An 18,933-nucleotide genomic window follows, 5' to 3' on the forward strand; every position below is an offset into this window, starting at 1 on the left:
ACAAGTTGGCTGAAGATCAGCTGTGGCTGTGTTTCCTATGTCTTCTTCATCCTGGGATCCAGGCTGAAGGACCCTCTCCTACCAGAAAGAAACCTACTGTTCGCCCAACAATGGAAAAGAATGATGAAAGAAACAGCAAGGGCTTTCAAACATTTTTAGGAAAGGGTACACAAAATTTATACTCACATTCAATGGCTAGATCAAGTCATAGGACCCAGCCCAAGTTCAAAGAGAGAAACATTGGCAGGAGCTCTCCCACGGGAAAGGTGCTGGGAGCCCTTGCAGGGATGGGTGTATGGGAACAGTGAATAAGTCAAATAAGTAGAATGGTGTTCCATAATTCTGTTACAAAATTGTGATAACTTAATTAGCAAAAGAAATACCATACAGTTCCTAGAACACAGGAGCTACTCAATAAATCATAGTTTACTTCCTTTTCTTTTCCTTTCTCCTCCTCCTTTCACAACACTGAGATTTTAGCATCCTACGATTTTGCTGGATAGCATCTGCAACCATTGAATGAGAACGATGAAATGAGAAAAGATAATAAAAATAATCATCAGAGTGTTTCTTAATTTCCAAAGTAGAGGACATGTAGGAAATGATCCTGAATATGACCTAATTTGCTCATCATTATCTTATAGAATTGATGGAATAGCCTTCTCTTCTGCATCCTTTCAACAAATTCAATATATTTTGCATGTCTGTTTTAAAGTCAGCACAATGATTTAGGAAAATGGGTTTCATTATGGTTTTCTTTAGCCATTATTGCTAACAATCAAATATATTGTCCTCACTTAAAAGATCCTAACCTGAACTGATCTGTGCCAGCAAAGAATGAATTTCAAGGCTTATTGGCTGATGATGTTCCAGTCACCATTTGCTTTATTTCCTGAATTTCTGTCTTTTAGTCGCTGACTATGCTTGAGCTGCCATCATGGCATGACCAAAATAACTGGATTTCTGTGACTCTGTCCCTGTAAACACATTGGTAGAGCTACCAGTGAAGACGGCCAGAAGAGGGGAAAAACACAAAGCTAGGTTATTCACCTATTTATTCAAATTTGTTTCCTATTACTGAGGTTGGATGATATCTTTATGGAGTAAAATTAATCCATTCTTCCTCTTCCTTCTACTATATTATTCAGACAGAAGATGTAAGCATGGTAAACCAGATCGTTTGGCTTTATTTCACTTACTCTCACCATTTCCTAAATAGTTATTTTTAAAAAGGTATGGGTTTCTTCTTAATAAGTCATTTCTTTTATTCCAATTTTTTAACAATAACTTATTCAAAGACTCCATTGTGATGACCATATATCGAAACACCTGCCACCATAGACCATCCAGAAAACACAGCTGTAAGACCCTGTGATGAAGGTCACACACCAGCTAGAAGAGCAGCAGGGGATTGAGGCTGAGGATGTGGAAACCAGCTGGGCCTTCTAGAAAGGAACCTGATGGTAAGGCTGGAAGCTCACACATTGATCTGGAAAACACACCGAGATCATGGTCAGGGATGCTAGAACCAGCATGTTCCAGCTTGAGGAAGCTGTTAAACTTTTATCATCCAGTTAGAATGACTATTAAAAAGACTGGAGATCACAATCACAAGTACTGGGAGAAATTGGAGAAAAGAGAATCCTTGCACACTGTTGGCATAAATGTCAATTAATACAGACATTATGAAAAACAGTATGGAGGTTCTTCATAAAAGTAAAAACAGAACTACCAAATGCCCCAACAATCCTGCTACTGAGTAGGTATCCAAAGGAAATGAAATCAATATGTCAAAGAGACTTCCATGTCCATTGCAGCACTAGTCACAGTGGTCAAGAAAAAAAAGCAACCTGAGTGTCCATCAACAAATGAATGGATAAAGAAAATACAGGACATATACATGATGAAATACTATTCAGCCATTAAGAAAGAAATTCTGTCATTTGTGACAACATGAATGAAACTGGAGTTCATTACATTAAATGAAATAAGCCAAGGCAAAAAAGACAAATACTTCATGATCTCAATCACTTGTGGAATCTAAAAAAGTTGATCTCATAGAAGTTGAGAATAGAATGTTGTCCACCAAAGGCTGGTGACTGCAGGGGTCAGGGATGGGGAGAGTTTGATCAGTGGGTTCTAAATTATAGTCAGAAATGAACAAATTCTTCTGATGTGCTATACAGTAGTGTGACTATAGATAGCAATTTACTGTAAGCTTGGAAAAGCTAGAAGAAGAAATTTTAAAACTTTTACCATAAATAAAGGATAAATTTCTGAAGAGATTGATTAGCTTAGCCTGATTTAGACATTACATGATGTATCCAAACATGACATTACTCTTTTAATATGTACAAATTTTATGGGCATTTTACCGGTTAAAAATAAATTTAATTAAAAAAAAACTTCAGAAAACTTTGTAAACCAGTTATCAAATTGTGGGTAGTTTGATATTAACCATGAAGGGAGCATTTTACCATGGAAATCGGTATAAGCTACAAATAAGGCCTCTATTTTCAGAGAACCCGTTGCTACTATTTACCAGCACCCCACGACTCCAGACTATGGTTGCTGCTCTTAAATTGAAATTTTGCAAGTGAGAGTTTCATATTTCTCTCCCCTAAGAAAATTATCCAACCAGATAAATTATTTATTGGGTAGATACTTGATTGTGAACTATTGCAAGGCTTGATGCTAACTTTGGGAGAGAGCCCAGACTTTCTCCACCAGAAAGGAAAAGCCAGGCTTCTAATCCAAGTTCACAGTACTATCCCCTCTACTATTTGTCTTGTTTTTGTTTTGTTTTGTGATGGTGATGATCTTACTCAGGTACTCATACATGCTAGGCACATGCTCTACCACTGAGCTACACCCCTAATACCCTCCTCACCATCCCCCCCTTTTTTTCTGGGCAGATGGGTACTGGGGATAGAGCCACATCCCAGTCCTTTTTACTTTTTATTTAGAGACAGGCCCTCGCTAAGTTAGGGCCTTGCTAAGTTTCTGAAACTGGCTTTGAATTCATGATCCTCCTGTCTCAGCCTCCCAAGCCACTGGGATTACAGGCATGTACCACCAAGCCCAGCCTCCCCTCTGTTCTTAACAGAGTAATTCTATTTGTATTTTTAAAATTTAGATGCCACTTTTTCAGAGAAAAAAAAATCCACAGTGATGGAACAAAAACAGAAAACCAATCAAATGTTAAGAAGATACCAAAGCCATGAATTTGTTGGCCAGCAATCAAGACTAGAAGTGACCAGGGTTCTACCACAGGCCATGATGAAGACCTTAAGCCTTTACCAGCAACTGAGGGAACAACCCACTCCCAACACAAAACAGGATGTGACTGGCCTAAGAATAAACTGTGAAGAGTCTGGGAATACAGCTCAAGGCACCAGTAGCAGCAGTTCCAGGAGAAGAGAAAGCTATTCTTGCAGGACCGAATTCCTGGCTGTGCGATAGCTCTGCCATTGACCTGAGCTGGCAGTACTGAATCTGGGGTTCATTGACCAGATAGATTTAACCACAAAAGTGACAGATGGTGAGACATGACAGCAGAGAGAGAGAGAAAACAAAACCCTGACTCAGCATGGGCCCAGAGGATGATGAGAAAGGTAATGCTCTGAAGGGCAGCCAACAGAAAGCAACGGTGAGTGAAGAGAGTCCAAATAATACCTATAAATAGAATACTGACTGTGAGATTCATTTACCGTATACAAACAGTGCATTAGAGAGTAGTAACAAGAGAGGCAGAAGCAAAGACTGGTGGGTGATAAAGTGTGCTGAACTCTTTTTTTCTAAATTTTTCTGTTAGGAACAGAATAGAGTCACTAACTCACATAAATATCTACTTAGTATATATGCTGAAATTTAAGAATACCCATTTCAGGAAATATAACTAAATATTAGCTTGCCAAACTGAGGAATGAGTAAAAGAGAATCAAGAAAATTATATCAATTCAGATGAAGGGAGAAAAGAAGATAAAATATATCCAAAAAAGTGTATGGTAAGCCAAAAACAAAATTAGATGTTAGAAATAAGAGTAAGCAGTTTGGTCATCATATAAATTGCAAATATATTATATTTGTATAGAAAAAAAGAGAATACATATCATTTCAAATGACTTGTTTATACATACTTATTGTTTATTTTATAAAATTGTATATATGTATATATTATTAATATTGTTTATTAGAAGCACATAGAAAACAATGTAACACAAAAGCCTAAAACCTAGTAGGAAAGATAAGCCACTGATATAAACACAAGGCAAATGATGCCATGAAAGACACATAGATCAGTCTGTAAAAATTCAAAAGAGAGGGAGACAAGCTAGATAGGCAGAAAGAGAGAGAACCCAAGAATAAAGAACAAAATCAGAAATTTCTTCAGAGCAGAGGGCACATTTGAGCAGAATTTTGAGAAATGGGCAGGATTGGGCTGCTGGCAATGCAGAAGAGCTTCCTCTGCTGAAGAATTTGAGGAACTTTGGATTTATAAAACTAGAGAGGACTCGGTTGCCTTACATAACATGCACATTATCTTTGGGCAAAGAGAGCTGCTTCAGTTTTATGCATGAGGAAATGCCATTACATTCTAAAATTTCAAAGAGTCCAGATGGCTCTGAATAGATGAAAGGAAGAACAGAGAAGAACGAATAAATACATACAGACTTCATGGTATTCCTGGTGTCATAGTCTTCCTAGAGAAGTTTTGGGGATCATGTTGCTCACAAGATCAGAGGAAAACGACCTATTCTTCCCAAATTTCATTTTTCCAGCAGGACCTTCAGGAGCTTCGGTTCTAGTTTTGCTCTGTTAATATGGTGGAGCAATATCACTAAGACAGGGTTGATTGATCATAATAACTTATAATAATATTTTTTATTGAAGCTTTATTAGGTACTAAGAATTATGAGCTGAGAACCAAGCACTGTGTGTTAGGAACTAACTTAATCCTCCTGCAGCCCTATTACATAGATATTGCTATCTCTATTTTAGAAATAAGAACTTGAATGGGAAAGGCAGCGGAGCACAACAGACACTAGTATGGCAATATGTAAATCAATGGATGTGTAACTGATGTGATTCTGCAATCTGTGTATGGGGTGAAGGTGGGAGTTCATAACCCACTTGAATCAAAGTGTGGAATATGATATGTCAAGAAATTTGTAATGTTTTGAACAACCCACAATAAAATATTTAAAAAAAAAAAGAAATAAGAACTTGAAGATGTGGAACAGCTTATTCAAGATGACACACTCAGCAAGTACCTTAGCCAGGGAGAATCCTTTCTCAAAACTAGAGCTAGGACAAATTCTGATGATGTTTGGGAATGTAGCACAGTGGTAAAGCATATGCTTATAATGCACGGGCCCTGAGTTCAGTACCCAGCACTACATCAAAATAATAAAGAAAGAAAGGAAGAAAGGAAAGATGGAAAGTAAGTCTGATGGTCTGATGTTGACCTTTCAGACTCTAAATTCTATATTCTAACACAAGTTCATGCCCTGCTGCATTAAGGAAAAGACCGTGATTCCTAGAAAAGATGAGTAAGAGTTTTTCTTTGACCAAATGCAGTTGATAAACGTGTAAACTTCTATAAGTCTCCCCAGAAATCCATATTCCAGAGTTTATCTTTTCTCCATCATTTTCCATTATAGCCCTATATACAGTAAGTAGCCAGTTTCTTCCTATAGATGTTATGGGCTCTAAGTGGAACAGGATACACCCAGTGGAAATGAGAGATGGTGAGCATGACCCTAGCTCCTCAGAAAGGGGCTGTCTGTTTCCCAGTTGGGTCAGAATCTATCTCTGACCTATGGACATTCAGAGCTGAGCAGGTAGCTCTTCCTACCCATTCCCCGCAACAAGGCACCATCCAATAGACACTAAATTATGAAACAATGCTATAGGTCACCAATTTGATAAGAAAAAGAGATTCTGTAAAATAATGGGTACTTGACCAGAACTAGAGTTAAGAAAATTTCTTCCAAAATGTTGAATGACTGATCTTATTTTCAAAACTGTTTTTATATAATTTCATTAATATTCGTATGGCAACTAGGAGAAAAAAAAACTCTCAAGAGATGATTGCCTGAGGCCATCTCAAAGTAGATATTCTCGATATGTTAAATAATTTAATCTTCACAACAAATCAATAAGGCAAAGGTTAATTTCCCAAATTGTCAAGTAAGGAAAGTGGAATTTAGTGAAAACTTGGCCAGGGTCTTATGGCTATTAAGTGGTAGAAGTTGAATTCTAAATCTCTTTTCACTACTCTGTTCTACCAAGAGGCAACCCTTTGTCTAGGACAAATGGTTTCCAGAGTCTATTGACCCTTGATATCCAAGAGTGAAACAGTTCTGAATTCCAGGCACTCAGCACCACATGCTCTTAGCTACCTACTTAATCTCCAGCTATGGAATAAGTCACTCTATTTCACAAAGACTCCCCACCCTGTTTGTGGTGATGTTCTTAGTGTTACCTGTACTTCTCTACCTGCTTGGGTCCTTCAGCACCATATACCTACATACCTGTGGTCTTGCCATCTCCCTTTCCAGTATCAAAGTGAAAACTATCCAGTATTTTTTTTGCCAAACTAGCACTCACCACAACAAGCAGAAATCTCAGTCTCTTCTTTGCCCAGTGATTCTCATATGGTAAAATATGAGAATATTCCAATGACATAGTAAGACGCCTGCAGTAATCTTGGTTGCCCTGATCTTTATATACTTTCCCTCAAAGGACCTCCGTTTTCTCTATTTTAAAAAAGTTGTGGGGGGTGGGGGCATATCTTACTAGCTCTCTGTTAGATAAGATCCTTCCCAAGGGAGACTCCTACACTGAGGGCAAGGAAGAAAGCAATTTCAACAGAAAGCCTGTCTTAGTCCATTCAGGTGGTTCCAACAAATTACCCTGGACTGGGTCATTATCTAGTTATTAAAGACAGCAAGGCCTCATCCTCTCCCTTCACAACAGAAATTTATTGCTTCCAGTTTTAAAGGGTGGGATGCACAAGATCAAGGCCTTGGTAAAGGCTTATTCTCTACTTCATGGATGGTGACCTCTAGCTGTGTCCCTACGAGGCAGAGGTGGCAAGGGAGTCCACTAGAACCTCTTTTATAAGGACGCTAATCTCATTCCCAGTGGTAAAGGACTCAGTCATTTCTCAAAGGCTCCACCTCCTAATACTACCAAGATGGGGACAATAACATTCAGGCAAAGCCTCATATAATCCTAAAATGCTTTCATGTCTGCCTTTTCTGAAAAGAAAATTCTACTTGGCTCCAACCTAACTGTTTTTTCTAGTTATTAAAGAGAGCAAAACCCAATTTGGAAGCCCCATCCTCTCCCTGAAGATTCTCTACAGGGTACACTGGACACCATGATTGGGCATGTCTCACTTATAAGTAAAAACAATCACTGATGTCCACTTGGAAACATCAGTGGGGCCTTAATTTTCCTGTCCCCCTTCCTTGTTCCTGGACTAGACTCTCCAACAAAGATGTCATTAACTGTAACTGAGCTAACCAGTGCCTGCTCAGCCAGCACAATGGGTGTCTGCCCTAAGAGTCCTAAATACTCAGGGAATCCAGATACTCAACCTTGAATCTGAGATACCAAAGCTCAAGGTCACCATGGCTAGTGGGCATGCTAATTTCAGCCATCAGCTCTGGACTTCTCTACCCTTCTTGCTTTCAAAGTGCACATTATGTTATTCCTCCACCTGACTCATATCCTCTTTAATGCCTCGGCAGAAACTTCTCATATCTTTAACTTCTTTTTAATCAGGTCAAATAAAAATGTATTTAATTAACTGCCTTGGCTTTTATTCCTCACACCCAGCTGCGTTTTGCAATCTGGCAGGTCCCATCTGTCGGGGTTTAGCAGGCTGCTTCTGCATTCATTGCTCCTTTCCCATTCTTTAACTGAGCAACCCCCTGGACACCCACAGCTTTATCCTGGGTGCTATGGACACAAAACACAAGGAGCTATAGTCCAGATGTGGAGGGGACACATCAACAGAGAGCTTCAAAAGAGTCTGAAAAGGAGGAGGTCCAAGGGATATGCCCAAAGAGAAGAAACGACAGCACACTTCAGGGAAACAAAAAAGACTCCACAGAAGAGGTGGCTTTGAGGCCTGGAGGATGGAAGGACCAAACTGAGAAGGGAATTTTGTGAGAGGAAAACAGCAGGAGTCTTCCCAATACTTACAAAAGCAAAAGAAGAAATAAAATCCCTTACCCGTGAAATGAATATAAAATTTGGACCTACTGAACTTTCCCTTAGCATCTGCAAATGCTCCCTACCAGATCTGAGTAAATTGAAAATTCATATGCTAGTGCTAATTCTCCAAATCTGACCAGTACCAGAAGAGGGGAGCATTGAACACAGTGATAAAACCCACTTTATTATCAGGGCACTTGATGGGAAGGAATTCTGGCAGAGTGTCAAGAGGCAAGACAGAGAAGGATGGATAAGAAAGCAGCCCAGAGGGAGCCAGTTTCTGCTAAGGCCCCCTGAGATGTTGAAAGTGGCAAAGAAGCAGCTCAAGAGACCTCCTTGTCCTTCCTGGGTGTCTTCCACAGGCTAATCCAGCAACATGGAAGCCAGCATGGAGCCCATCTTCCGGAATGATCGAACCTCCCATAGGCTGCCTCTTCCAAACCAATATGGTGACACTCCTGTGGTATCTGCCTCCCTGCAGAAGGTTGAGGAGAACCTCCAGATGTGGAGAAGAGGGAGGGGAAGAGGGAGGAGAGGAAGAAAATGTGAATGCTGTTTTAATATCTTAATGTTTATGCGCGGCCATTTCTTCAGCTGCCTAGCTCAGACCAGCACTTCTCTCAACCTTGCTGTTTGGTCTGACACAAGATCATTTTATGTACACTCATCTCTGTGCACTGCAAGGTTTTCTTAGAACAGGCACAAAAATGTCATAAAGGCAGGAACAGTTTCTGCTCTGTAATCCTGTAGCTTCTAAACCAGCACCAAAGCACACAGTGGGAAACTAATAAATGCCTGCTGTTTAAAACACAGATCCATTGATTAGAGTAAAAAATAGAGCAGACTGAAATTTTTCAGAAATTTGACCTGTTCCAAGATACATCTCTTAGGAGTATGTTCGGTCACTCCTTTTTGCAGAGGCCTGACATGGAAAAAAACTATTTCCATGTATTTTGTAGATAAATTTAATTGAGTCTCTGATGGATGAAGTAAGTGTTTGCAAAAATTTATTCAGCTTTCAAAATCTCCTGGAAGAGGAGCCGCTGATCACAGGCCCATATCCCGCTTCCCACGCTGGCTTTTCCCTGAAGCGGATAGCCTGAGATGGTGCTACATATCCCCAGCTATTTAATTAAATTGACACAGTCCCTTATTTTTTCTTAATCAATGCCGTGATTATGTCAGTTACAAAAGCCTGCAATCCCTCTTCCAGCTTGGCAGCATAAGAAAAAGCACAGTGTGGCCAATTCATATAAAAGGGTTTCTGTGACATATGTCCCCTAGTGGGACTGGAGATGAAAGTTCCAATCTCCTTCTGCCATGAACTTCATCTGGGGTCTGGAGTAAATCAAGACTAAAGTGTACATATTTATTAAGCACTTGCTGTGAGTGAGACACTCTGCTTGCTAAGTGCTAGAGGAAATGACAATAATAAAAACATCTAACATATATTATGTTTATCAGATTAGAAAATATTGTCTCATATCTGCTCATTCAATCCACATAACTTTCCTGAGAAACAAATATACTGATCACTGCTTTGCAGAAAACTGAGGTCATAAACTGATCCACAGTTACTCACCTAGGACTCCATAGGCCCAAGACTTCAGGGGGATATTACTCTTTGCTGGATATGATGAATCAGCCAATGAATGATGTACAGATGTTCCCCACCTTACAGTGATTTGAAATAAAATTTTGAAATTTTACATAGGTGCAAAAGCAATACACATTCAGTAGAAATAATACTTTGAATTTTGAATTCATTTCTTTTCCCAGGCTGGCAAAAGGCTAACTGGGTCACAACAGCAAGCTGCAGCTCCCAACCAGCCTTGCAAACATGAGAAGAAGCAACCAGAACTTTACAGTGCACTGTGTTGCTCGGCTGGCACGTTTGGTAGGATAAATGTATTAAATACACTTTCAACTTAAGGAATTTTCAATTTATGACATTTTAAACTTACAATGGTTTTATCCAGATGGGTTTATGAAGGAGCTTCTCCATCACAGAATCATGGTAACATGATGATCAAGGAGGGAAAAGAGCCCGGAGCCCAAGGAATCTGGTTAGGCTTCTAGGAGTCCTACTGGTTTAGGGGCCTGAGTGGTCCATTAAGTGCATCCATGATCAAGGAGACAGACAGCTGAGCAGCAGCGTTCTCCCATGGACACAGAAAAAGTCCACCTCTCTACAGAGCAAGCTGGAAAGTCTTTGAGGTTTTCACATATCCTAATCATTACATCCTTACAGACAGGCAAAGGAACACTGTGATTAGCCTTTCCTTGGAGAGGAAAACCTGAGGCAAGATCTCTGTGCAGATCATTCAAAGGTACCTAGGTATGGCTACATAGTCCCCCACTCCAATGTCTGCCTCCCATGCCAAGCGGCTACTTGCTACATTTTCTCTAAAAGGGGCCCTACTGGTTTAGTAATTCAGCCATGTTAAAGACATTCTCTCCATTCCTTTGCTGAGCCCTCCCCCAGGACACAATGACAAGCAATGTTGTCTAATGGGCAGAGCAATGGCTACAGAGTCAAAGGACCGGATTCAATTCCTGTGTTGCCATTTTAAAACATGGCTGTAAATTCTTTGATACTCATCTCATTGAGAGATGACGTTTATGTGTCCCCTTTCATTGAAATGAGACTGACTTGTGGCTGCTTCAATCAATAGAGTAGGGAAAAAGTGATTGTGGTGATTTTTAGGTCAGAAGAAGACTTACAGCTTCTGCCTTGGTCTGTCCCTCTTGGAATACTTCTTTTGGAGCCAAGATGCCATATTGAGATAACTCCAGTCTAACACAGCAGCCACATGTAAATGTTCTGGGCAACAGTCCAGACATACCACCCCAGGGGCTGTCTCCTGTTCAGGTCACCTACAGTCACCGAAAATTCTTCATGGAGGAGAGACAACCATTCCTACTACTCCCTACCCACAGAATCTATGAGTATAACAAAATAAACGTTGTTTTATATCCTACGTTTGGGGATGGTTTGTTATATAGCAAAAGAAAACCAGAATATCTCACTTTTAAGTACCAATTTTGCGATTCTAGGCAAAAATAATTAGTCCTTTTTAACAACCCCCTCTATGAAATAGTGATTTTTTAAAATTAATTAATTTTTTTTAACTAGGTATATATGATTGCATTTTGATTCATTATACACAACTGCAGCACAACTTTACATTTCTATGGTTGTACACGATGTAGCGTCACACCATATGTGCAGTCATACATGTACATAGGGTAATGATGTCCATCTCCTTCCACTATCTTTCCTACCCCCATGTACCTCCCTACCCTCCCTCCCCTTTGCCCAATCAAAGTTCCTCCATTTTTCCTATGCTTCCCCCCCTCCCTATTGAGGATCAACATCCACTTATCAGAAAGAATATTCAGCCTTTGGTTTTGGGGGATTGGCTTACTTTGCTTAGCATGATATTCTCCAACTCCAAACTTATGGCATATGCCATAAGTTTATTCTCTTTTAATGCTGAGTAATATTCCATTGTGTATATATACCACAGTCTCTTTATCCATTCATCTATTGAAGGGCATCTAAGGTTGCTTCCACAGTTAAGCTACTGTGAATTGAGTGACTATGAACATTGATGTGACTGGGTTACTATAGTATGCTGATTTTAAGTCCTTTGGCTATAGATCCAGAAGTGGGATACCTGGGTCAAATGGTGGTTCCATTCTAAGTTTTCTAAGGAATCTCCATACTGCTTTCCAGATTGGTTGCACCCATTTGCAGTCCCACCAGTAAAGTATGAGTGTGCCTTTCCCCCCATATCCTCACAAATATTTATTGTTGTCTGTATTCTTTTTTTAAATTAATTTTTATTTTTTAATTAATTATACACGACAGTAGAATGCACTTATATACTTTGATATATCATACATAGATGGAATGTAATTTCTCATTTTTCTGGGTATACATATTGTAGAATCATATTGGTCATATAGTCACATATATACATAAAGTAATAATGTCTGTTTCATTCTACTATCTTTCTTATCCCCACATCCTCAGCCTTCTCCTCCTCTCACTTCCCTCTATCTAATTTAAGGTAACACTATTCTTTAAACTGCTATTCTGCTTCATGGGCTACTGTGCCAGTGGATCACTTGGCACAGAGCATAGCACAGGACCAGACCCTACCAGTGTGCATTTCCAGGAGACGTGAGAAAGGGGCTTGAGTTTGTCATGGGCCATGGTCTTCCATCTTGTCAGACCTGAGGCTTAGCCTGCATGTTTCAGAACTTCCACAACCACTTCCTCTCAGCCTTGCTGCTGATGGCCGCTGGTTTGGATGAGAAGGAACCATGGCAGAGTAGAGTCTTTTCATGGCTGAGACTCCCTCTTCCCCTACCCGAGTCTGATCTTGCTCATCATGGGAGGGGGCTCTATGCAGTAGCCTTTGCAAAAGCCCTCGGGACTCCCACAGTAACTCAGCACAGGGTAGACATCCACCTGCATGATAGTCATCCAATAGGGAAACTTCAGAACCTCATCAGACAGCACTTTTCTCCATGTTAAATTCTGCATAAACCTCATGATCAAAGTTCAAGTATGACAAGCATATATGTCCTCAGAGTGGCATGGAGCCTAGGATATACTTGTCTGTGTGGGTCTCCCTTCTCCTGAGGACCAGCACAAGGACAGGTATTTCAAGAGGAAAGGTAGTTCCAAGCATCCCAGAAGGTGATAATTAACTTTATGTCCCCACAGGTCTGGGCCTGTGAGAGGGGATGAGGGAAGAGCAGCTCCTTCTCCTTGCATGACCAGATGGATCCCTGCCACACGCATTCTGGGACAGCACGGCTCACAGTTCATTCCTGCAGTGCAGACGTCACACACTCCAGCCTCTCACTCTAAAATATATGAACTTTTCTAAGTCAAACTAATAATTAAAGCAAAGAAATTTTTTCTCCAAGACAAAAAAAAAATTCAGGAAGATTAGATAATACATCCACAGAACATGGTAAATATCAGTGTACAATTATTTTCATTTTAGTATCTGAGAACATGAGGATCCCCATGAGACAGTAACACCCCAAAACAATCAAAAGTCAAAGGGGAGAAGGTTTTAGAGCTTACCTAGTCCATTTCAAAGTGTTCTTCGTATGATTGAGGAAACTGAGGGACTGGCCTGCAAGAAATAACCAAACTACTAAATATGCAGAAATAAGATTTTTCAAGAGTTTTTTTTCTTTCTTTCTTTCTATTTTCATATTTCTGGCTATGTTTTGTTTGGAACCAAATAGAAAAGCTGCAGCCAATTGACCACAAACCTATATTTTTGTAGAAGAATGCTATAGATAAAGGTCCAGAAAGATTTCTTTGAAAAAGGAGCACTGGAACAAACTTGAATAATGAGACGGACCTCAGCATGTGGGCACTCTCCAGGTAGAGGAAGCAAGCACTGAAGGACTAAGACCGTGAAGAGCCAGGGTTCATGAACAAGGAGAGGGTGATTTGAGTTGAACATGCAGGTAGACGGGGCCAGATGAGATAAATTCTTGTAGCTATCATAAGGCATTTGAACCTTACTCCCAGTGCAATGGAAACTGCTGCAGGATTTTTAAGTGACAAGATCTCATTTATACAATGCCAACTGCAGAGTGGAGAATGGGTAAAAAGATACAAGTCCACATAGATGCAGAGGACTCAGTTCAAGAGACCCTGTGGTAGTCCCTGAAACAGGTGGCTTGGAGCAGTTTGCATCCATGGAAATGGACAGCAGTATATGTTCTGTGCAATACTGAGCAGCTTCAGCACATCCTGATACTACCCCCCTGCCAGAAAAAGAATAAAATATGAAAGATGGCCCACCCAACCACATACTGCCCTAGGAATCTAGGGAGCAGTGACCGGAATTGCCTGGTCAGTGGACAGAGAAAGTAGGCATTCAGGGTCAGGGCCAGGGATAAGGCAGCAGCCAGAAGGCTTCCTAGAGTGTGTGCACAGGAAGGACTTGCCTTCAGTGCCAGAATGGGGGCCTTAACATGAACTTGGTGTAAAATGACAACACACAAAGACTCAGAATATTTTCCATAACAGCCCACAGAGAGCACAGCCCCCACTCAGGGTAGAGACCACCAGACAAGAGCCACGTGATGACACACTGGGGAAAAGACAGTCCCACTGGACCTAAAAAGACATTGTTCAGGTGGCCACACCTGTCAGATGGTTTACCTCTTGCCTGGATAAATGGGAATTAGACACTAGTCTCAGATTCCTTCATGGGCTCCCTTTCAGTTGCACATGCAAGTGTAAAGAAAATGACAGCTGCTTCTCCTCTCAGAGTATGAAGAGTCCTGGACTCAGAGGTATAAGAAAGTTTCCCTTTGGTGTTAAAACACCACACATACCTCATGAACCATGTGTCAGAACAAACCAAGAGATATTGGACAGAGAATCTGTGAGCCACCAAATTCTACCCAAAACGTCCTGGACACAGGCTCAAAGAGAAGCAGCCACGACCAGGAATTACTAAGCAGAGACCTGATGGTTTGCACAGTTCCCACTTGAGAGGAGCTACAGAGAGCAAGGAATGGGAAGGCTGAGGGTGAAAAGGCAGGAGTAGAGGGTGCCAAGGCCAGAGGTGTAGTCCTGAACCACAGTCAGTCCTGCCTGGCTGAGTCACATTTGGGGTGATATGGAAATGGGGACCTCTGCCTCACTTAGCCAGATATCATGCTTCCCGCAGGGATAAGTCCAGACATCCTGAGAAAATGGCCACACACTGTTCAAATGTACTATCTAGAGAAACAGAAGCATAAACAGTAACAAAAAGAAATCTGTAACCAAGAAGTGATTTAGAGACCAGTTATCAGCTGGCTGGGGAGGCAAATCAGTCTTCTGTGGGGAACTCTACCTGCCCCACTGACTCTTAAGGGCCTGGGAATCACATCCAGAGAATTCTCTGTACACATCTCAGGTGTAATTTGAAGCAATGAGGATGAAGGGACTAGTCCACGGCTTGAATTAATGGAGGACAGTGACAGCGTTTCCAGAGCTGCTTGGGCTCATTTATCACACAGCGTGACCCACTGACAGCTACAGCTGTGTGGAATCTGCAGCAAAACATACCTGAAGTGGAGGTTTTTTTAATGTAACATTAATCATGTGGAAATTTCCTGAAAAAGCCTGGAAGAAATGACAAGTATAGACAAGCAAGTATTTTGAAGCTGGTGAACTAAAGGAATGAGTAGAACGTCACGGCTCTGGGCTCTGCAGAAACTCAGCAATTCAGAATAAAGAAGCTTTTCATCTAAATGTGAAATGAGACCCGTGTCATTCCTGAAGACACCTCTGGAAGCCAGGGACTTCCTCTTTACTCTTCCGGGCCTTTCTTTCTCTAGAGTGTAAGCTCATTCAAGTACGTTCTGGTCTTTTTCATGTTATCTGGCTCCTAGGGCAGCTCCTGACACACAGCGAGTGGTTGATGAATCCTTGATTAGTCCAAGTTTACTCTGGTAATGAACCTGCCCTAACCGGATACACAGAAACTTCCAGACCTCTTCCAAATCGGAGCCACTCTTCACTGGCTCCTGAAAGAGTTGAAACCTCTTTAAAGTCATCAAGAAAAATGGACTTAGAAACCCTGAACCTACTGCAGGAGGCATTTTTGCTGCAGGATCCCTGCTTTGAGCCAGGTTCCCTGCAGCAAGCCTAGGCATAAGGGGATGGCCCTCAAATTCTGGCCAGAGCCTCACCACTTGCCAGCCACGTGGCTCAGCTCTGTTGTTCCATGGATGTGATGCCTGCATCTCTTAAATGAGTGAATCAAAATCCCTTTCGAGAGGAAATCTTGACCACGGTGTACCAGACTCCAGGCACTATATAGAAAGCCTAGGTTCTGCGACCAGTAATATTGCTTTTTGGCAAAGCAATTGGCCTCTCCAGACCACAGTTTTCTCCTAAGTAAAGGAACAATTCTTTCCTTCTCTACACTATAAATCTTTAGAAGTGGAAGATGTACCTACTTTTCAGTTGATGAATGTCCCAGTTATTTTTTTTTCTTTTAAGTTGTTTCACAAGCATTATAGTAACTCTCCCATTTAACACCTTTAAAAAATAACTGGGTTTACAAAAAAAAAATCCTGGTAGAATGTTTATAATTAGATGCACTTGTGAATTCAATATGATTACAGCACTGAGGGAGGATGGTTTTCCCACTGTTTCAATCATAGTTGGAAATAATGAAGAACTTCCTATACTGTTGAAAAGTATAGTTTTATATCTCAAATGCAAGTGCTTTAACGGGCTGAAAGAGTTGTTGCCCCTTGGAGTCTACTACATGTTAAATTATTGTTATTCTGATTATCACACCATGATTATAATGTATTCCATTTAGCACTACAGATTGTATTTCCTAGGTCGTTCTAGATAATTTATTACTTATCCACTCAGTGGTTCTCATAGCACCTGAGCAAAAGTTAAGGACAAAATGTAAGCCTTTGGTCTAAATAGACTTAATTTTCAATACTCAAAGCAAAGCCTTATTCAACTTGAACAGAGCTGGCATGGTTTAATTCCTTTTGTCACAATCTCCCTGGATAATAATTCCTTAATTGCTTCTTAGATGGAAATATTAATCATGGAGCAGCCCTTAATAAGACCCAAAGTATGGTGTTCTTACCCCAAAGGTTAATGGAGAAAAAAATTATTCTTCTCTTCTCTCTCTCTCTCTCTCTTTTTTCTTTTTTTCTTTCCTGGTCCACAGCTCATCTGGCTCCAATCTCTTTCCCTTTTGAATTATACTTAAGCTAATATGTCATTTATAATTGGAATGTCTGTGCTCCTTAAGGAAAGAAACTGTGTCTGATTCGTTTCTGGAATCTAGATCCAATGAACGACACAGCCTAGCTGCATACAAATCACGGTTTAAGTAAAGTTGAGGCATCTCCTTGACGATTGTGTCACGGCTTCTGTTAGATTGCATGATGATGCACCGGTTGGTTGGTTCAATAGATTGTTTTGGAGGAGCAAGTGGGACATAGAAGTCAATCCTTCTCTATCGAGTAGTAATTAAACCTCAACCTTGCGAATTATTCTGTGCTCTGTACTGGGGATTGGGAATAGAAGATGTATATGTTCTGCCCTCCATCCACTCACAGTGTTGGCAGAGGTAGACTTATAAAGGATAAATTAACAAAATAATTGGCCTCATAATAGAGATAGGAAGAGTGTGTTTATTATCTGATGGCCCTTACTTTGACAAGTGAATGAAACATTACATTTGTCCTCCCCTTGTAAATGGCATAAGAAACCCTTTTGTGACCCTGTCCAATCTTCAGATGCTTAGAATCTCTGATGCGGGGAGTAATTCACACAGGAGAGAAGATAATCAATTTGCATAATTGGGAGGGCACTGGTCTCCTGGTCTTGTGAAAGTAAGTCAGGTGCCATACATACAGACCTTCCCGGTAAAACTATTTGCAGGGTTCAGGGGTAAACATGTCAAGCAAACATTTGATTTGCTCTCAGTTTTATGCTCGAGAAATATATGAAGCAAGATTTTGTGGTATATATTTCAGGGAATGCATTAACCCAAAAAATACAGTTTGAGAGAAGCTGACAGAGAATTATCTAGGTGAGGCAATATGGGTGCAGGGCAAGGAGAAAGCCCTGGCTCACAAAAGCACCATGTAAGATCGAGAGGAGGCAGCTCAAAAGAAAATGAGAAGCAGCCACAGGAGAAACAGTGTACACAGATGTGCAGGCTCAAATTTAAAATTCAACACATTTTACTGAAACTTGAGAAATAGAAAAGGAAGAACTCATCACATTTTTGTGTTGGTGATGAATGTGGAAAAAAAAAAAAAACCTGTTAACTTTGAGTTCTTCCTGAAATCATATACTAAGTAAATTTTTAAATGAATTACAGAACTACATATTAAGATATTAAATTCCAATTATAGAAAAATAAATGATAAAATTGAATATCAAGTATGTAAATTTAGAACTAATAGAAGGAATCTCAAAGAATAGATCATCAGATTTAATTATATGCAATTAAAATTTTGCATACCTAAAGAAACCAAAATGAAAAGGCAGATGAGACAAGAAATGCTTCTGTAAATATATCTTTAGAAAAAAAGAAGTAATGATTTTATTCTCTGATGAACAAAGGAACATCAATTATAAAAGGAAAACAAATAGTAAAATAATTGCATAAGTAAAATACCCTCAAAAGAACAAAAGGTATTATTATCATTATTCTATTATTTCATTTACTATTGTTAAATAACATTTAACAATGATTAGTACCTGAAATTATGCTAAGCACTGAAAACTATTTTGTAAAAACTACTCCATAAAGGTCTCAATTCCCAAGAAATTATCAAAATTACAAATCAGATATGAAAACTTGTGGCAAATATTAGTAGTGACTATTTTTATTTTTTTTTCAGTGCTAGGGATTGAATCCAGGGGTGTTTTGCCACTGAGTTATCCCCAGCCCATTTTATTTTGAGATAGGATCTCACTAAGTTGCTGAGGCTAGCCTCCAACTTGCAATCCTTCTGCCTCAGCCTCCAAGTAGCTGGGGTTACAGGCACCTGAGACGGTGTCCAGCAACAGTGATTGATTATTTACTCTAATTAAATATAGAACTAAAACTAAACAATTGTGGAATTTAAAGACTAGGGTGTAAATGTTACAGATCTTAACCAAGAAAAATATTAATA

The sequence above is a fragment of the Marmota flaviventris genome, chromosome 4 (assembly GCF_047511675.1).
Source record: "Marmota flaviventris isolate mMarFla1 chromosome 4, mMarFla1.hap1, whole genome shotgun sequence".
NCBI classification, from domain to species: domain Eukaryota; kingdom Metazoa; phylum Chordata; class Mammalia; order Rodentia; family Sciuridae; genus Marmota; species Marmota flaviventris.